Source organism: Scyliorhinus canicula, chromosome 17 (assembly GCF_902713615.1).
Source record: "Scyliorhinus canicula chromosome 17, sScyCan1.1, whole genome shotgun sequence".
Classification (NCBI taxonomy): domain Eukaryota; kingdom Metazoa; phylum Chordata; class Chondrichthyes; order Carcharhiniformes; family Scyliorhinidae; genus Scyliorhinus; species Scyliorhinus canicula.
In genome coordinates, this window is record NC_052162.1 from 105712071 (window position 1) to 105733569 (window position 21499).

General features: G+C 45.7%; 3 non-coding genes across 3 annotated transcripts; all 3 read left to right on the forward strand.

Annotated features, from left to right (window-relative positions):
• The first annotated feature begins 1230 nt into the window (after nt 1-1230).
• trnai-uau lies at nt 1231-1325 on the forward strand. Its single transcript has 2 exons — nt 1231-1268; nt 1290-1325. It is a non-coding gene; the product is annotated as a tRNA-Ile (tRNA).
• A 4840-nt stretch (nt 1326-6165) lies between these two features.
• trnae-uuc lies at nt 6166-6237 on the forward strand. Its single transcript has one exon. It is a non-coding gene; the product is annotated as a tRNA-Glu (tRNA).
• An 11652-nt stretch (nt 6238-17889) lies between these two features.
• On the forward strand, nt 17890-17961 carry trnae-uuc. The gene has a single exon. It is a non-coding gene; the product is annotated as a tRNA-Glu (tRNA).
• Nucleotides 17962-21499: the final 3538 nt, after the last annotated feature.

Here is a 21499-nt window from a genome sequence, read left to right on the forward strand (position 1 = left end):
GATCTTGCTGAATTAAACATTCTACTCTCCGACTTCCCGAGACACAGAAGTAGTTTCCACTCATAAATTAGTAACCCTGATACTAATAAAGCGGGATGGAGGCAAGACTAAGTTTGAGTGATGCCACTCCGGGTAGAATGGCGAGCTGGAGTTCATTCACAAAAGCAGCAACGTTGAAACAACTGCGCCAAACGTGGGGCTGCAAACCACAATCCGAATCTCAGGCTCTTACGACTGAGCTACTGGGCACTGAAATAGCAGCTGACCCAATGTCACTGCCCTGCCTTCGAAATAATTGTTTTTGGAATTTTGGTTCTTCGTTCTACTTGTTAAAAGCAGGAGTTGCACAATTAGATTAACTTTGGGTTCAGGTCCGAATCTTTACAGTCTTTACAGATCTCGGGATCTCTAAAGACTTAATTACCTGCAGTTGCTCGCATTCAAAGCATGTCTTGCATCTTTGAGTTTGTCTCTTTATATATGTGTCTGAAACATACCTCTTCATTCACCTAAGGAAGGAGCAGTGCTCCGAAAGCTAGTGATTTGAAACAAGCCTGTTGGACTTTAACCTGGTGTTGTAAGATTTCTTACTGTGCTCACCCAAGTCCATCGCCGGCACCTCCACATCATAACTTTGGGTTGGCACTGGTTGTGTAGAATAGCACATTCAGGCACCACAGATAAACTGCATGAAACTTTGACAACAGTGGGAATCAAACCAACATTGCTATGGAGGCAGGAATCGAAATCCACTGCTTTGGACCACTTGTAAGACGTCTTACAACATCAGTTTAAACCTCCGCTCCTAAAGCTAGTGATTCCAAATAAACCTATTGGTCTTTAACCTAGTGCTGCAAGACTTCATCCTGTGCCCACCACAGTCCAAAGGCGGCATTTCCACATCATTGGACCACTTCGCCAGACGACCAGATTCGGGGATTTTCTGTTTACCATTCTGTTTGCTCTAATGCCATTGAAATAAAATATAAATTAAGGAGCTGCAATCGACCAATAGCCTCCTTGCGCTTCCTCTGACACTTAATAAGATCACAGCGAATCCCCAGCCTTAAAACCAATTACCAACACGATCCCGATAACCCTTAATTCCCTTCGGGTGCAACAATCTCTCCATCCGACGCTTCAATATCTGCAAGATCTGAGGATTCACGGAGACCTGCGGTACAGAATTCAATGGATTCCCAAACTTTGAAGAACTGACACGTATTGTGGGCTCCAGTGGCGCAATCGGTTAGCGCGCGGTACTTATACAGCAGTGCAGATAGCGAGCTATGCCGAGGTTGTGAGTTCGATCCTCATCTGGAGCAGTTTGTTTTGCTGCAACGTGTGAGGGACTCTGCAATTCAATGTTCAGTTCGCAGCAGAGAAGATTTGAATAGCAAACCAGCGTATCTGGGCTGGTTCACCACACATGGTGGCACTGCTGCTTCACAGCTCTTGTGTTCCGGGTTCAATTCCAGCTTCGGGTGACTGAGCAATTTGCACTTTCTCCCAGTGTGAGAGAAAATCCAGAATCTGGTAGTATGGCCAAGACGTCCACGGATGTGGAGATGCTAGCGTTGGGCTGCGGTGGGCACAGGAAAAGGTCTTACAACATAGAACATTACAGCGCAGTACGGGCCCTTCAGCCCTCGATGTTGCACCGACCCGTGACACCATTTGAAGCCTATCTGACCTACACTATTCCATTTTCATCCATATGTCTATCCAGTGCCCACTTAAATGCCCTTAAATTTGGCAAGTCTACTGCTGTTCCAGGCAGTGCGTTCCACACCCCTACTACTCTCTGAATAAAGAAACTGCCTCTGACATCTGTCCTTTTTCTACCACCCCTCAATTTAAAACTACGCCCCCTCGTGTTGGTCATCACCATCCGAGGAAAAAGACTCTCACTGTCCACCCTATCGAACCCTCTGATGATCTTATATGTCTCTATTAAGTCAACGCTCAGCTTTCTCCTCTCTACCGAAAACAACCTCAAGTCCCTGAGCCTTTCCTCGTAAGACCTTCCCTCCATACCAGGCAACATCCTAGTAAATCTCCTCTGAACCCTTTCCAAAGCTTCCACATCCTTCCTATAATGTGGTGACCAGAACTGTACGCAGTACTCCAGCTGCGGACGCACCAGAGTTTTGTACAGCTGCAGCATGACCTCGTGGCTTCGAAACTCAATCCCCCGACTGATAAAAGCTAGCACACCATATGCCTTCTTAACAGCCCTATTAACCTGGGTGGTAACTTTCAGGGATTTATGTACCTGGATGCCGAGATCTCTGTGTTCATCTACATTACCAAGAATCTTGCCATTAGCCCAGTACTCTGCACTCCTGTTACACTAGGTTAAAGTACAATAGGTTTATTTGGATTCATTGCTTTCAGAGCACAGCTTTAACCTGGTGTAAGACTTCTTACTGTGGGGTTTGGAGCCCCACGTGGGGTTTGGAGCCCCACGTTTTGCGCAATTGTTTAAATGTTGCTGCTTTCAAGGATGAACTCCAGGTCTCTATTCCTGCCGGAGTGTCACCAATCAAATTTAGTCTTGTCTCCATCCCGCTTTCTTGGTACCACAGAGGTGCAAGACAGAGGATTTCGATTCCAGTCTTTCTAGCAATGTGGGATTCATTCCCAGTCCTGTGAAAGTTTCATACAGTTTCGCTGAGTTGATTGTTCTCTTCTGCAGAATCAGTGCCACTCAACGTTGATCCTGTTGTGTAGCTCCTGCTTTTAACAAGTAGAACAAGGAACCACTATTCGCAACAATCATTGCGAAGGCAGGGCAGTGACATTGGTTCAGCTGCTATTCCAGTGCCCACTTGCTCAGTCATTGGAGCCTGAGTTTCGGATTGTGGTTTGGAGCCCCACGATTTGCGCAATTGTTTAAACGTTGCTGCTTTCAAGGACGAACTCCAGCTCTCTATTCCTGCCGGAGTGTCACAAATCAAATTTAGTCTTCTCTCCATCCCGCTTTCATGGTACCACAGTTACTGGTTTATGAGTGAAAATTGCCTCTATGTCATTGGAAGTCGGAGATTTTAATGCACTCTTGTCATTTTGAATTAAATGTGGACCCATATCTGGGAGATAATTGTGTCAGTGCGATGTGTAAAATCTGATCAATTGCCACCCAGATTTTACCTCACTGCACAATCGCCATGGTCAGCTCGTTGAAGCCTATCAGTGTCCTTCTCCTCTGGATTTGTTTCCGATCTGCTGCGCATGTAGCATTTCCAGCCCCTATGGGGATATGCAGCTCTGATTCCACTGATTATCGATTCAATCAGGAAGCAGTTCAGTTTCGCTTCTCAGCTTGACGGACTCGTGCCCAGGCCCGACTGGTTCCAGGGTCGAATCCACGAGATCACCAGAGAATTGGGGCAACGTTCCGCTGAATTAGGCCAGCGTCCCTGGTGGTCTAGTGTTTAGGATTCGGCTCTTTCACCGCCGCGACTCGGGTTCGATTCCCGGTCAGGGAATGAAAGTTTACTCTTTTGCAGGGGCTGGTTTTGCTCACTCAGCTAAATCGCTAGCTTTTAATGCAGACCAAGCAGGCCGGCAACACGGTTCGATTCCCGTACGAGCCTCCCCGACAAGCGCCGGAATGTGGCGACTCGGGGCTTTTCACAGTAACTTCATTGAAGCCTACTCGCGACAATAAACGATTTTCATTTCATTTTCACTTAGTTCATCAAGGAGAGCATTTACTTTTCATTTCTGACCTTTTGCACTCGAGACAAGTATCTCCGACAATATGCCATGACAGCTGTAATACAAGTGACTTCTGAAGCCAATGGCAACACCGATTGCTCTCAGCTGGAGTGACAGTGACAGTGAGGTGAGACAGTACTCCAGGCTGCTCATGTATCAATTACAATTTCCAAAACCCACCACCCTTATCCCTGCGGCTCCTGTGAAACATTCAAGACAACATACGGCAGATATTCATCACTGGAAGTAACTGACACACATGAAATTCCAAACACATTCATGCCACACCTCTTTCTGCTTCTGTCGCTACCTCACCTATCCAGATCCCTCTGTCCGTCCATATCCCAGGGTCAATGCGCTGCTTGATACAAACAGGCAGTTGGCGAACCCAAGCTTTACCTCGAAAGCAGGAACAGGCAGTGTAGGACACAACGTATTGAGAAGAGATGGAGATTACAGATGAGAAGGTAAAACCACACCAGGATCTCATCTTCCTCTTCCCCCCGGACACTGATACAGGAATGTGTGCAGTGCCAAATAGTCACAGTCACAATCTCCTTCCAGTCTTCTGCATGCTGCTAAGCTTTGTCGTACTTAAACCCTTGCTGCAGCTTTTCAGGTTCTGATGAGACCACATCTGGAATATTGTGTGCAGTTTCCGTCTCCACATTGAATGAACGATATACTTGCATTGGAGGTGGCAAAATCCAGCATCTGGTCGTATTGCCAAGATGTCCACGGATATGGAGATGCTGGCGTTGGGCTGCGGTGGGCACAGAAAGACGTCTTACAACATAGAACATTACAGCGCAGTACGGGCCCTTCAGCCCTCGATGTTGCACCGACCCGTGAAACCATCTGAAGCCTATCTGACCTACACTATTCCATTTTCATCCATATATCTATCCAGTGACCACTTAAATGCCCTTAAATTTGGCAAGTCTACTACTGTTGCAGGCAGTGCGTTCCACACCCCTACTACTCTCTGAATAAAGAAACTGCCTCTGACATCTGTCCTTTTTCTACCACCCCTCAATTTAAAACTATGCCCCCTCGTGTTGGTCATCACCATCCGAGGAAACGACTCTCACTGTCCACCCTATCTAACCCTCTGATGATCTTATATGTCTCTATTAAGTCAATGCTCAGCTTTCTCCTCTCTAACGAAAACAACCTCAAGTCCCTGAGCCTTTCCTCGTAAGACCTTCCCTCCATACCAGGCAACATCCTAGTAAATCTTCTCTGAACCCTTTCCAAAGCTTCCACATCCTTCCTATAATGTGGTGAACAGAACTGCACGCAGTACTCCAGCTGCGGCCGCACCAGAGTTTTGTACAGCTGCACCTCGTGGCTCCGAAACTCAATCCCCCTACTGATAAAAGCTAGCACAGCATATGCCTTCTTAACAGCCCTATTAACCTGGGTGGCAACTTTCAGGGATTTATGTACCTGGATGCCGAGATCTCTGTGTTCATCTACATTACCAAGAATCTTGCCATTAGCCCAGTACTCTGCACTCCTGTTGCACTAGGTTAAAGTACAATAGGTTTATTTGGAAACATAGCTTTCGGAACACAGCTTTAACCTGCTGTAAGACTTCTTACAAGTGGTGCAAGACAGAGGATTTCGATTCCAGTCTATGTAGCAATGTGGGATTGATTCCCACTGCTGTGAAAGTTTCATGCAGTTTCGCTGAGTTGATTGATTGTTCTCTTCTGCAGAACCAGTGTCACTCAACGTTGATCCAGTTGTGCAGCTCCTGCTTTTAACAAGTAGAATAAGGAACCACTATTCGCAACAATCATTGCGAAGGCAGGGCAGTGACATTGGTTCAGCTGCTATTCCAGTGCCCACTAGCTCAGTCATTAGAGCCTGAGTTTCGGTTTGTGATTTGGAGCCCCACGTTTGGCGAAATTGTTTAAACGTTGCTGGTTTCAAGGATGAACTCCAGCTCTCCATTCCTGCCGGAGCGTCACCAATCAAATTTTGTCTTGTCTCCATCCCGATTTCTTGGTACCACAGTTACTGGTTTATGAGTGAAAATTGCCTCTATGTCATTGGAAGTCAGAGATTATAATGCTATCTTGTCATTTTGAATTAAATGTGGACCCATATCTGGGAGATAATTGTGTCAGTGCGATCTGTAAAATCTGATCAATCGCCACCCAGATTTTAGCTCACTGCACAATCGCCATGGTCAGTTCGTTGAAGCCTATCAGTGTCCTTCTCCTCTGGATTTGTTTCCGACCTGCTGCGCATGTAGCATTTCCAGCCCCTATGGGGAAATGCAGCTCTGATTCCACTGATTATCGATTCAATCAGGAAGCAATTCATGTTCGCTTATCAGCTTGATGGACTCGTGCCCAGGCCGGAGTGGTTCCAGGGTCGAATCAACGAGATCACCAGAGAATTGGGGCAACCTCCCGCTGAATTGGGCCAGCATCCCTGGTGGTCTAGTGGTTAGGATTCGGCGTTTTCACCGCCGCGGCCCGGGTTCGATTCCCGGTCAGTGAATGAAAGTTTACTCTTTTGCAGGGGATGGTTTTGCTGACTCAGTTAAATCGCTGGCTTTTAAAGCAGACCAAGCAGGCCAGCAATACGGTTCAATTCCCGAACTAGCCACCCCGGACAAGCGCCGGAATGTGACGACTAGGTGCTTTTCACAGTAACTTCATTTAAGCCAACTCGCGACAATACGCGATTTTCATTTCACTTTCTCTTAGTTCATCAAGGAGAGCATTTACTTTTCATTTCTGACCTTTTGCACGTAAGACATGTATCTCCGACAATATGCCATGACAGCTGGAATACAAGTGACTTCTGCAGCCAATGGCAACACCGATTGCTCTCAGCTGGAACATGAAACTGACAGTGAGGTGAGACAGTACTCATGTACCAATTACAATTTCCAAAACCCACCACCCTTATCACTGCGGCTCCTGTGAAACATTCAAGACAACATACGGCAGATATTCATCACTGGACGTAACTGACACACATGAAATTCCAAACACATTCATGCCACACCTCTTTCTGCTTCTGTCGCTACCTCACCTAACCAGATCCCTCTGTCCGTCCATATCCCAGGGTCAATGCGCTGCTTGATACAAACAGGCAGTTGGCGAACCCAAGCTTTGCCTCGAAAGCAGGAACAGGCAGTGTAGGACACAACGTATTGAGAAGAGATGGAGTTTACAGATGAGAAGGTAAAACCACAGCAGGATCTCAACTTCCTGGTCCCCCCGGACACTGATGCAGGAATGTGTGCAGTGCTAAGTAGTCACAGTCACAATCTCCTTCCAGTCTTCTGCATGTTGCTAAGCTTTGTCGTACTTAAATTCTTGCTGCATCTTTTCAGGTTCTGATTTGAAACCACATCTGGATTATTGTGTACAGTTTCGGTCTCTACATTGAATGGACAGTATACTTGCATTGGAGGTGGTACAGCAAAAGTTCACGAGATTCTTCTCTGGATGACAGGGTTTTCCTATGTAATGGGGCTGAGATATTTGGGCTGAAATTCCCTGGAGTTTAGAAGAGTTTACGTGATCTCAAAGAAACCCACACAATTGTGAATATGTTTGATAGGGTGGACGCTGAGAGATTGTTTCCACTGGTCAGGGAATCTGAAACACTACGGCAGAGTCTCAGGATAGGGGGCTGTTCATTCGTGACTGAGATGAGGAGACATTACTTCACTCAAAAGGTTGTGAATCTTTGAACTTCTCCACACCAGAGGGTTGTGCATGTTCCATCATTGAACACATTTCAGGTTGGGATAGACAAGCTTTTCGTTCTATTCGGAAATGAAGGTGAGCTGTGGGAAGATGGAATTGTGTAGGAAGATCAGCCAACATTTAAACCTTTAAGTCCAGTTATCAAGTTTAATCGCATATTTGAAATACATATTTTATTACATGTAATATGTTTCTCATGGATATTCATTGACTAAATTATTTTGGTAACACCGGATCACAGTAGAGCCGTTAACACTTGAGACATATTTTGCCCAAGGACCCAATAACAACCCAGAACTGTGAACAATGAGTGCTGATGGGGAGAAAACAGCAAGAAAAACCGTCACTGGATGGCCTCGAACCAACAACCTGAAGATTTAAAGCACGTCGGCAGTCTGGGCATCAAAAAGCTCTCAGCTCAGTATGTACTAGCCCATGCCTCAGCAGGTGGGATGAGGCAGTGAATCCTTTCCCACACTCTGAGCCGGTGAACAGCCTCTCCCCAGTGTGGACTTGGTGTGACAGCAGGGAGCAGAACTGAGTGAATCCCTTCTCACACTGGGCGCAGGTGAACAGTCTTTCCCGAGTGTGAATTTGTTGGACTGGCAATCGGTTGGATAACTGCGTGAATTTCTTGTCACATTGAGTGCAAGTGAATGGTTTCACCCCAGTGTTACTTTCCATGTTCCATTTCTGACTGAATCCTTGGCAATAAACGAAAGAAGAAGTGTAACAGGAAAATCACTTGTGAATTTTGGGAATGTTTACATTTAATTTCATTCAATCGATAATAAGACGTGGTAACGTGACTGATTGGGCTAAGGGGGAGGATTTAGGCTCCAGTCTGTGTAAGATAATTCTATGATTTTATGTCAATACAATTAGCATCATGACAGCTGTAGCCATGGTCCTATCCAAAGACCGCTTGAAAGTTACTAAAGTGTACCACCCCACTATCACAGCAGGCAGTCCATTCCACACCCTATCCACACTCGGAGCAAAGAACCAACATCGGATATCTCTCTTATATCTCGCACTCTCAATCTTATCGTCATGCCTCCTTGTATAGTCTCTTCAATGTGGAGACCGAAACTGACACGATGTTCCTGACGTGGTCTCATCAGAACCTGTAAAGTTGTAGCAAGACATTAAAGACGACAAACCCGAGCAACATGCAGAAGACTAGAAGGAGAATGTGACTGTGAATATCTGGCACTGCGCAAATTCCTGTTTCCTATTTATTATCTGTAAACTCCATTTCTTCTCAATACCTTGTGTCCCACACTGCCTGTTCCTACTTTCGAGGCTAAGCTCAGGTTCCCCAACTGCCTGTTAGCATCTGGCAGCTCCTTGATCCTAAAACCTTGCTGAATTAAGCATTCAACTCTCCGACTTCCCGAAACACAGAAGTAGTGTCCACTCATAAATTTGTAACCCTGATACTAACAAAGCGGGATGGAGGCAAGACTAAGTTTGAGTATTGACACTCCAGCTGGAATGGCGAGCTGGAGTTCATTCACAAAAGCAGCAACGTTGAAACAACTGCGCCAAACGTGGGGCTGCAAACCACAATCCGAATCTCAGGCTCTTACGACTGAGCTACTGGGCACTGAAATAGCAGCTGACCCAATGTCACTGCCCTGCCTTCGAAATAATTGTTAGTGAATTTGTGGTTCTTCGTTGTACTTGTTAAAAGCAGGAGCTGCACAATTGGATTAACTTTGGGTTCAGGTCCGAATCTTTACAGTCTTTACAGATCTCGGGATCTCTAAAGACTTAATTACCTGCAGTTGCTCGCATTCAAAGCATGTCTTGCATCTTTGAGTTTCTCTCTTTTTATATGTGTCTGGAACATACCTCTTCATTCACCTGAGGAAGGAGCAGTGCTCCGAAAGCTAGTGATTTGAAACAAGCCTGTTGGACTTTAACCTGGTGTTGTAAGATTTCTTACTGTGCTCACCCAAGTCCAACGCCGGCACCTCCACATCATAACTTTGGGTTGGCACTGATTGTGCAGAACATCACATTCAGTCACCACAGATAAACTGCATGAAACTTTGACAGCAGTGGGAATCAAACCAACATTGCTATGGAGGCAGGAATCGAAGTCCACTGCTTCGGACCACTTGTAAGACGTCTTACAACATCAGTTTAAACCTCCGCTCCTAAAGCTAGTGATTCCAAATAAACCTATTGGTCTTTAACCTAATGTTGTAAGACTTCATCCTGTGCCCACCCCAGTCCAAAGGCGGCATTTCCACATCATTGGACCACTTCGCCAGACGACCAAATTCGAGATTTTCTGTTTACCATTCTGCTTGCTCTAATGCCATTGAAATAAATTATAAATTAAGGAGCTGCAATCGACCAAAAGCCTCCTTGCGCTTCCTCTGACACTTAATAAGATCACAGCGAATCCCCAGCCTTAAAACCAATTCCCAACACGATCCCGATAACCTTTAATTCCCTTCGGGTCCAACAATCTCTCCATCCGACCCTTCAATATCTACAAGATCTGAGGATTCACGGAGATCTGCGGTACAGAATTCAATGGATTCCCAAACTTTGAAGAACTGTTGCATATTGTGGGCTCCAGTGCCGCAATCGGTTAGCGCGCGGTACTTATACAGCAGTGCAGACAGCGAGCTATACCGAGGTTGTGAGTTCGATCCTCGCTTGGAGCAGTTTCTTTTGCTGCAACGTGTGAGGATATCTGCAATACAATGTTCAGTTCGCAGCAGAGAACATTTGAATAGCCAACCAGCGTCTCTGGGCTGGTTCACCATACATGGTGGCACTGCTGCTTCGCAGCTCTTGCGTCCCGGGTTCAATTCAAGCTTCGGGTGACTGAGTAATTTGCACTTTCTCCCAGTGTCAGAGAAAATCCGAAATCTGGTAGTATGGCCAAGACGTCCACGGATATGGAGATGCTGGCGTTGGGCTGCGGTGGGCACAGGAAGAAGTCTTGCAACATGGAACATAGGAAGGACGGAAGAAAGAGGGAAAATCGACCGTGGATATCTAAGGAAATAAGGGAGAGTATCAAATTGAAGGAAAAAGCATATAAAGTGGCAAAGATTGCTGGGAGATTAGAGGACTGGGAAATCTTTAGGGGGCAACAGAAAGCTATAAAGAAGAGTAAGATAGAGTATGAGAGTAAACTTGCTCAGAATATAAAAACAGACAGTAAAAGTTTTTACAAATATATAAGACAAAAAAGAGTGACTAAAGTAAATATTGGTCCTTTAGAGGATGAGAAGGGAGTTTTAATAATGGGAAATGAGGAAATGGCTGAGGAACTGAACAGGTTTTTTGGGTCGGTCTTCACAGTGGAAGACACAAATAACATGCCAGCGACTGATAGAAATTAGGCTATGACAGGTGAGGACCTTGAGAGGATTGTTATCACTAAGGAGGGAGTGATGGGCAAGCTAATGGGGCTAAAGGTAGACAAGTCTCCTGGCCCTGATGGAATGCATCCCAGAGTGCTAAAAGAGATGGCTAGGGAAATTGCAGATGCACTAGTGATAATTTACCGAAATTCACTAGACTCTGGGGTGGTGCCGGTGGATTGGAAATTAGCAAACGTGACACCACTGTTTAAAAAAGGAGGTAGGCAGAAAGCAGGAAATTATAGGCCAGTGAGCTTAACTTCGGTAGTAGGGAAGATGCTGGAATCTATCATCAAGGAAGAAATTGCGAGGCATCTGGATAGAAATTGTCCCATTGGGCAGACACAGCATGGGTTCGTAAAGGGCAGGTCATGCCTAACTAATTTAGTGGAGTTTTTTGAGGACATTACCAGTGCAATAGATAACGGGTAGCCGATGACTACCTCCTTATTGAGAGGAGTTATAGGGAGGTAGTCACACCTCAGGTAAAAGAAGAAGGTAGATGGGTTACCGTCAGGGGAGGGAGAGGGAACCGGCAGGCAGTGCAGGGATCCCCTGTGGTCGTTCCCGTCTATAACAAGTATACCGTTTTGGATACTGTTGCGGGTGACGACTTACCAGGGGTAAGCAATAGGGCACAGGTCTCTGGCACAGAGTCTGTCCCTGTTGCTCAGAAGGGAAGGGAGAAGAGGAACAGAGCACTTGTCATTGGAGACTCCATAGTTAGAGGAACAGACAGGAGGTTCTGTGGGAACGAAAGAGACTCACGGTTGGTGTGTTGCCTCCCAGGTACCAGGGTTCGTGATGTCTCTGATCGTGTTTTTGGGATCCTTAAGGGGGAGGGGGAGCAGCCCCAAGTCGTGGTCCACATAGGTACCAACGACATAGGTAGGAAGAGAGATGGGGATTTGAGACAGAAATTCAGGGAGCTAGGGTGGAAGCTGAGTGCTATAACAAACAGAGTTGTTATCTCTGGGTTGTTACCCGTGCCACGTGCTAGTGAAGTGAGAATTAAGGAGAGCGAGGAGTTGAACACGTGGCTACAGGGATGGTGCAGGAGGGAGGGTTTTGGTTTCCTGGATAATTGGGGCTCATTCTGGGGCAGGTGGGACCTCTACAAACAGGATGGTCTTCACCTGAACCAGAGGGGTACCAATATCCTGGGGGGGAGATTTGCTAGTGCTCTTCGGGGGGGTTTAAACTAATTCAGAAGGGGGATGGGAACCTAAATTGTAGTCCCAGTGTACAGGATGTTGAGAGGAGTGAGGTCAGGGATAGAGTTAAAAGTTCAAAAGAGGGCACTGGCAAGCAGGACGCTGGTTTGAAGTGTGTCTACTTCAACGCCAGGAGCATCCGAAATAAGGTGGGTGAGCTTACAGCATGGGTTGGTAACTGGGATCTCGATGTTGTGGCGATTTCGGAGACATGGGTAGAGCAGGGACAGGAATGGTTGTTGCAGGTTCCAGGATTTAGATGTTTCTGTAAGAACAGAGAAGATGGTAAAAGAGGGGGGGGGGGGGCGTGTGGCATTGTTAATCAAGGAAAGTATTACGGCGGTAGAAAGGACGCTTGAGGACTCGTCTACTGAGGTAGTATGGGCCGAGGTTAGGAACAGTAGAGGAGAGGTCACCCTGTTGGGAGTTGTCTATAGACCTCCGAATAGTTCCAGAGATGTAGAGGAAAGGATTGCAAAGATGATTCTCGACAGGAGCGAGAGTAACAGGGTAGTTGTTATGGGGGACTTTAACTTTCCAAATATTGATTGGAAATACTATAGTTCGAGTACTATAGATGGGTCAGTTTTTGTGCAGTGTGTGCAGGAGGGTTTTCTGACAGAGTATGTAGACAGGCCAACAAGGGGCGAGGCCACATTGGATTTGGTACTAGGTAATGAACCCGGCCAGGTGTTATATTTAGATGTAGGTGAGCACTTTGGTGATAGTGATCACAACTCGGTTATGTTTACTTTAGCAATGGGCAGGGATAGGTATATACCGCAAGGCAAGAATTATAGCTGGGGGAAAGGCAATTATGATGCTATTCGGCAAGATTTAGGATGTATAGGATGGGGAAGGAAACTGCAGGGGATTGGTACAATCGAAATGTGGAGCTTTTTCAAGGAACAGCTACTGCGTGTCCTTGATAAGTATGTACCTGTCAGGCAGGGAGGAAGTTGTCGAGAAAGGGAACCGTGGTTTACTAAGGAAGTTGAAGCACTTGTCAAGAGGAAGAAGAAGGCTTATATTAGGATGAGACATGAAGGCTCAGTTAGGGCACTTGAGAGTTACAGGTTCGCCAGGAAGGACCTAAAGGGAGAGTTAAGAAGAGCGAGGAGAGGACACAAAAAATCGTTGGCGGATAGGATCAAGGAAAACCCTAAGGCGTTCTATAGGTATATCAGGAACAAAAGAATGACTCGAGTAAGATTAGGGCCAATCAAGGATAGTAGTGGAAATTTGTGTGTGGAATCAGAGGCGATAGGGGAAGCGTTAAATGGGTATTTTTCGTCAGTGTTTACACTGGAGAAAGACAATGTTGTCGAGGAGAACACTCAGGTTCAGTCGACCGGGCGAGATGGAATTGAGGTTCAAAAGGAGGAGGTGTTAGCAATATTGAAAAATGTCAAAATAGATAAGTCCCCTGGGCCAGATGGGATTTATCCTAGGATTCTCTGGGAAGCCAGGGAGGAGATTGCAGAACCTTTGTCCTTGATCTTTATGTCGTCTTTGTCGACAGGAATAGTGCCGGAAGACTGGAGGATAGCAAACGTTGTCCCCTTGTTCAAGAAGGGGAGTAGAGACAACCCTGGTAATTATAGACCTGTGAGCCTTACTTCGGTTGTGGGTAAAATGTTGGAAAAGGTTATAAGAGGTAGGCTTTATAATCATCTTGAAAAGAACAAGTTGATTAGCGATAGTCAACACGGTTTTGTGAAGGGTAGGTCATGCCTCACAAACCTTATTGAGTTTTTTGAGAAGGTGACCAAACAGGTGGATCAGGGTAAAGCGGTTGATGTGGTGTATATGGATTTCAGTAAGGCGTTTGATAAGGTTCCCCACGGTAGGCTATTGCAGAAAATAAGTAAGTATGGAATTGAAGGTGATTTAGCGGTTTGGATCGGTAATTGGATAGCTGAAAGAAGACAGAGGGTGGTGGTTGATGGCAAATGTTCATCCTGGAGTTCAGTTACTAATGGTGTACCGCAAGGATCTGTTTTGGGGCCACTGCTGTTTGTAATTTTTATAAATGACCTGGAAGACGGTGTAGAAGGATGGGTTAGTAAATTTGCAGATGACACGAAGGTCGGTGGAGTTGTGGATAGTGCTGAAGGATGTTATAGGATACAGAGGGACATAGATAAGCTGCAGAGCTGGGCTGAGAGGTGGCAGATGGAGTTTAATGCGGAAAAGTGTGAGGTGGTTCACTTTGGAAGGAGTAACAGGAATGCAGAGTACTGGGCTAATGGCAAGATTCTTGGTAGTGTAGATGAACAGAGATATCTCGGCATCCAGATACATAAATCCCTGAAAGTTGCCACCCAGGTTAATAGGGCTGTTAAGAAGGCATATGGTGTGCTAGCCTTTATAAGCAGGGGGATTGAGTTTCGGAACCACAAGGTCATGCTGCAGCTGTACATAACTCTGGTGCGGCCGCACCTGGAGTACTGCGTGCAGTTCTGGTCACCACATTATAGGAAGGATGTGGAAGCTTTGGAAAGGGTTCAGAGGAGATTTACTAGGATGTTGCCTGGTATGGAGGGAAGGTCTTATGAGGAAAGGCTCAGGGAATTGAGGTTGTTTTCGTTAGAGAGGAGAAGGCTGAGAGGTGACTTAAAAGAGACATATAAGATATGTCAGAAGGTTAGATAGGGTGGACAGTGAGAGTCTTTTTCTTCGGATGGTGATGACCAACAATAGGGGACATAGCTTTCAATTGAGGGGTGATAGATATAGGACAGATATCAGAGGCAGTTTCTTTACTCAGAGAGTAGTAGGGGTGTGGAACGCCCTGCCTGCAACAGTAGTAGACTCGCCAACTTTAAGGGCATTTAAGTGGTCACTGGATAGACATATGGATGAAAATGGAATAGTGTAGGTCATATAGGCTTCAGATGGTTTCACAGGTCAGCGCAACATTGAGGGCCGAAGGGCCCGTACTGCGCTGTAGTGTTCTATGTTCTATGGATGTGGTATATCTGGATTTCCAGAAAGCCTTTGACAAGGTGCCACACAAAAGGTTGCTGCATGAGATAAAGATGCATGGCATTAAGGGTAAAGTAGTAGCATGGATAGAGGATTGGATAATTAATAGAAAGCAAAGAGTTGGGATTAATGGGTGTTTCTCTGGTTGGCAATCAGTAGCTCGTGGTGTCCCTCAGGGATCCGTGTTGGGCCCACAATTGTTCACAATTTACATAGATGATTTGGAATTGGGGACCAAGAGTAATGTGTCCAAGTTTGCAGATGACACTAAGATGAGTGGTAAAGCGAAAAGTGCAGAGGATACTGGAAGTCTGCAGAGGGATTTGGATAGGTTAAGTGAATGGGCTAGGGTCTGGCAGATGGAATACAATGTTGACAAATGTGAGGTTATCCATTTTGGTAGGAATAACAGCAAACGGGATTATTATTTAAACGATAAAATATTAAAGCATGCCGGTGTTCAGAGAGACTTGCGTGTGCTAGTGCATGAGTCACAGAAGGTTGGTTTACAAGTGCAACAGGTGATTAAGAAGGCAAATGGAATTTTGTCCTTCATTGCTAGAGGGATGGAGTTCAAGACTAGGGAGGTAATGTTGCAATTGTATAAGGTGTTAGTGCGGCCACACCTGGAGTATTGTGTTCAGTTTTGGTCTCCTTACTTGAGAAAGGACGTACTGGCGCTGGAGGGTGTGCAGAGGAAATTCACTAGGTTAATCCCAGAGCTGAAGGGGTTGGATTATGAGGAGAGGTTGAGTAGACTGGGATTGTACTCGTTGGAATTTAGAAGGATGAGGGGGGATCATATAGAAACATTTAAAATTAAGAAGGGAATAGATGGGATAGATGCGGGCAGGTTGTTTCCACTGGCGGGTGACAGCAGAACTAGCGGACATAGCCTCAAAATAAGGGGAAGTAGATTTAGGACTGAGTTTAGGAGGAACTTCTTCACCCAAAGGGTTGTGAATCTATGGAATTCCTTGCCCAGTGAAGCAGTTGAGGCTCCTTCATTACATGTTTTTAAGGTAAAGATAGATAGTTTTTTGAAGAATAAAGGGATTAAGGGTTATGGTGTTCGGGCCGGAAAGTGGAGCTGAGTCCACAAAAGATCAGCCATGATCTAATTGAATGGCGGAGCAGGCTCGAGGGGCCAAATGGCCTACTCCTGCTCCAATTTCTTATGTTCTTATGTTCTTATTAAAGCTCAGTACGGGCCCTTCAGCCCTCGATGTTGCACCGACCCGTGACACCATCTGAAGCCTATCTGACCTACACTATTCCATTTTCATCCATATGTCTATCCAGGGACCACTTAAATGCCCTTAAATTTGGCAAGTCTACTACTGTTCCAGGCATTGCGTTCCACACCCCTACTACTCTCTGAATAAAGAAACAGCCTCTGACATCTGTCCTTTTTCTACCACCCCTCAATTTAAAACTATGCCCCCTCGTGTTGGTCATCATCATCCGAGGAAAAAGACTCTCACTGTCCACCCTATCTAACCCTCTGACGATCTTATATGTCTCTATTAAGTCAACGCTCAGCTTTCTCCTCTCTAACGAAAACAACCTCAAGTCCCTGAGCCTTTCCTCGTAAGACCTTCCCTCCATACCAGGCAACATCCTTGTAAATCTCCTCTGAACCCTTTCCAAAGCTTCCACATCCTTCCTATCATGTGGTGACCAGAACTGCACGCAGTACTCCAGCTGCGGCCGCACCAGAGTTTTGTACAGCTGCAGCATGACCTCGTGGCTTCGAAGCTATATCCCCCTACTGATAAAAACTAGCTTCCATGTGCCTTCTTAACAGCCCTATTAACCTGGGTGGCAACTTTCAGGGATTTATGTACCTGGATGCCGAGATCTCTGTGTTCATCTCCATTTCCAAAAATCTTGCCATTAGCCCAGTACTCTGCACTCCTGTTACACTAGGTTAAAGTACAATAGGGTTATTTGGAATCATAGCTTTCGGAGCACAGCTTTAACCTGGTGTAAGACTTCTTACAAGAGGTGCAAGACAGAGGATTTCGATTCCAGTCTATATAGCAATGTGGGATTGATTCCCAGTGCTGTGAACGATTCATGCAGTTTCGCTGAGTTGATTGTTCTCTTCTGCAGAATCAGTGCCACTCAACGTTGATCCTGTTGTGTAGCTCCTGCTTTTAACAAGTAGAACAAGGAACCACTATTCGCAACAATCATTGCGAAGGCAGGGAGTGACATTGGTTCAGCTGCTATTCCAGTGTCCACTAGCTCAGTCATTGGAGCCTGAGTTTCGGATTGTGGTTTGGAGCCCCACGTTTTGCGCAATTGTTTAAACGTTGCTGCTTTCAAGGATGAACTCCAGCTCTCTATTCCTGCCGGAGTGTCACCAATCAAATTTAGTCTTGTCTCCGTCCCGCTTTCTTGGTACCACAGTTACTGGTTCATGAGTGAAAATTGCCTCTATGTCATTGGAAGTCGGAGATTTTAATGCTCTCTTGTCATTTTGAATTAAATGTGGACCCATATCTGGGAGATAATTGTGTCAGTGCGATGTGTAAAATCTGATCAATTGCCACCCAGATTTTACCTCACTGCACAATCGCCATGGTCAGTTCGTTGAAGCCTATCAGTGTCCTTCTCCTCTGGATTTGTTTCCGACCTGCTGCGCATGTAGCATTTCCAGCCGCTATGGGGAAATGCAGCTCTGATTCCACTGATTATCGATTCAATCAGGAAGCAGTTCAGGTTCGCTTATCAGCTTGATGGACTCGTGCCCAGGCCGGAGTGGTTCCAGGGTCGAATCAACGAGATCACCAGAGAATTGGGGCAACGTCCCGCTGAATTAGGCCAGCGTCCCTGGTGGTCTAGTGGTTAGGATTTGGCGCTTTCACCGCCGCGGCTTGGGTTCGATTCCCGGTCAGGGAATGTTTATTCATTTGCAGGGCTGGTTTTGCTCACTCAGCTAAGTCGCTGGCTTTTAAAGCAGACCAAGCAGGCCAGCAACACGGTTCGATTCCCGTACCAGCCTCCCCGACAAGCGCCGGAATGGAGCGACTCGGGGCTTTTCACAGTAACTTCATTGAAGCCTACTCGCGACAATAAACGATTTTCATTTCATTTTCACTTAGTTCATCAAGGAGAGCATTTACTTTTCATTTCTGACCTTTTGCACTCGAGACAAGTATCTCCGACAATATGCCATGACAGCTGTAATACAAGTGACTTCTGCAGCCAATGGCAACACCGATTGCTCTCAGCTGGAGTGACAGTGCCAGTGAGTTGAGACAGTACTCCAGGCTGCTCATGTATCAATTACAATTTCCAAAACCCACCACCCTTATCCCTGTGGCTCCTGTGAAACATTCAAGACAACATAAGGCAGATATTCATCACTGGAAGTAACTGACACACATGAAATTCCAAACACATTCATGCCACACCTCTTTCTGCTTCTGTCGCTACCTCACCTATCCAGATCCCTCTGTCCGTCCATTTCCCAAGGTCAATGCGCTGCTTGATACAAACAGACAGTTGGCGAACACAAGCGTTGCCTCCAAAGCAGGAACAGGCAGTGTAGGACACAAAGTATTGAGAAGAGATGGAGTTTACAGATGAGAAGGTAAAACAGCACCTAGGATCTCATTTTCCTCTCCCCCCCCGGACACTGATACAGGAATGTGTGCAGTGCCAAATAGTCACAGTCACAATCTCCTTCCAGTCTTCTGCATGCTGCTAAGCTTTGTCGTACATAAACTCTTGCTGCAGCTTTTCAGGTTCTGATGAGACCACATCTGTGTGCAGTTTCGGCTCCACATTGAATGGACGATATACTTGCATTGGAGGTGGTACAGCAAAGGTTCACGAGATTCTTCTCTGGATGACAGGGTTTTCCTATGTAAAGGGGCTGAGAAATTTGGGCTGAAATTCCCTGGAGTTTAGAAGACTGGGAGGTCATCTGAAAGAAACCCACACAATTGTGAATATGTTTGATAGGGTGGACGCTGAGAGATTGTTTCCACTGGTCAGGGAATCTGAAACACTACGGCAGAGTCTCAGGATAGGGGGCTGTTCATTCGTCACTGAGATGAGGAGACATTACTTCACTCAAAAGGTTGTGAATCTTTGAACTTCTCCACACCAGAGGGTTGTGCATGTTCCATCATTGAACACATTTCAGGTTGGGATAGACAAGCTTTTCGTTCTATTCGGAAATGAAGGTGAGCTGTGGGAAGATGGAATTATGTTGGAAGATCAGCCAACATTTAAACCTTTAAGTCCAGTTATCAAGTTTAATCGCATATTTGAAATACATATTTCATTATATGTAATATGTTTCTCATGGATATTCATTGACTAAATTATTTTGGTAACACCGGATCACAGTAGAGCGGTTAACACTTGAGACATATTTTGCCCAAGGACCCAATAAAAACCCAGAACTGTGAACAATGAATGCTGATGGGGAGAAAACAGCAAAAAAAAAACGTCCCTGGATGGCCTCGAACCAACAACCTGAAGATTTAAAGCACGTTCGCAGTCTGGGCATTAAAAAGCTCTCAGCTCAGTATGTACTAGCTGATGCCTCAGCTGGTGGAATGAGGCAGTGAATCCTTTCCCACACTCTCAGCCGGTGAACAGCCTCTCCCCAGTGTGGACTTGGTGTGACAGCAGGGAGCAGAACTGAGTGAATCCCTTCTCACACTGGGCGCAGGTGAACAGTCTTTCCCGAGTGTGAATTTGTTGGACTGGCAATCGGTTGGATAACTGCGTGAATATCTTGTCACATTGAGTGCAAGTGAATGGTTTCACCCCAGTGTTACTTTCCATGTTCCATTTCTGACTGAATCCTTGGCAATAAACGAAAGAAGAAGTGTAACAGGAAAATCACTTGTGAATTTGGGGAATGTTTACATTTAATTTCATTCAATCGATAATAAGACGTGGTAACGTGACTGATTGGGCTAAGGGGGAGGATTTAGGCTCCAGTCTGTGTAAGATAAGTCTATGATTTTATGTCAATACAATTAGCATCATGACAGCTGTAGCCATGGTCCTATCCAAAGACCGCTTGAAAGTTACTAAAGTGTTCCACCCCACTATCACAGCAGGCAGTCCATTCCACACCCTATCCACTCTCGGAGCAAAGAACCAACATCGGATATCCCTCTTATATCTCGCACTCTCAAGCTTATCGTTGTGCCCCCTTGTATAGTCTCTTCAATGTGGAGACCGAAACTGACACGATGTTCCTGACGTGGTCTCATCAGAACCTGTAAAGTTGTAGCAAGACATTAAAGACGACAAACCCGAGCAACATGCAGAAGACTGGAAGGAGATTGTGACTGTGAATATGTGGCACTGCGCACATTCCTGTTTCCTATTTATTATCTGTAAACTCCATTTCTTCTCAATACCTTGTGTCCCACACTGCCTGTTCCTACTTTCGAGGCTAAGCTCAGGTTCCCCAACTGCCTGTTTGCATCTGGCAGCTCCTTGATCCTAAGACCTTGCTGAATTAAGCATTCAACTCTCCGACTTCCCGAGACACAGAAGTAGTGTCCACTCATAAATTAGTAACCCTGATACTAACAAAGCGGGATGGAGGCAAGACTAAGTTTGAGTACTGACACTCCGGGTGGAATGGCGAGCTGGAGTTCATTCACAAAAGCAGCAACGTTGAAACAACTGCGCCAAACGTGGGGCTGCAAACCACAATCCGAATCTCAGGCTCTTACGACTGAGCTACTGGGCACTGAAATAGCAACTGACCCAATGTCACTGCCCTGCCTTCGAAATAATTGTTAGTGAATTTGTGGTTCTTCGTTGTACTTGTTAAAAGCAGGAGCTGCACAATTGGATTAACTTTGGGTTCAGGTCCGAATCTTTACAGTCTTTACAGATCTCGGGATCTCTAAAGTCTTAAATACCTGCAATTGCTCGCATTCAAAGCATGTCTTGCATCTTTGAGTTTGTCTCTTTATATATGTGTCTGGAACATACCTCTTCATTCACCTGAGGAAGGAGCAGTGCTCCGAAAGCTAGTGATTTGAATCAAACCTGTTGGACTTTAACCTGGTGTTGTAAGATTTCTTACTGTGCTCACCCAAGTCCAACGCTGGCACCTCCACATCATAGCTTTGGGTTGGCACTGATTGTGCAGAACATCACATTCAGTCACCACAGGTAAACTGCATGGAACTTTGACAGCAGTGGGAATCAAACCAACATTGCTATGCAGGCAGGAATCGAAATCCACTGCTTCGGACCACTTGTAAGACGTCTTACAACATCAGTTTAAACCTCCGCTCCTAAAGCTAGTGATTCCAAATAAACCTATTGGTCTTTAACCTAGTGTTGTAAGACTTCATCCTGTGCCCACCCCAGTCCAAAGGCGGCATTTCCACATCATTCGACCACTTCTCCAGACGACCAAATTCGAGATTTTCTGTTTACCATTCTGTTT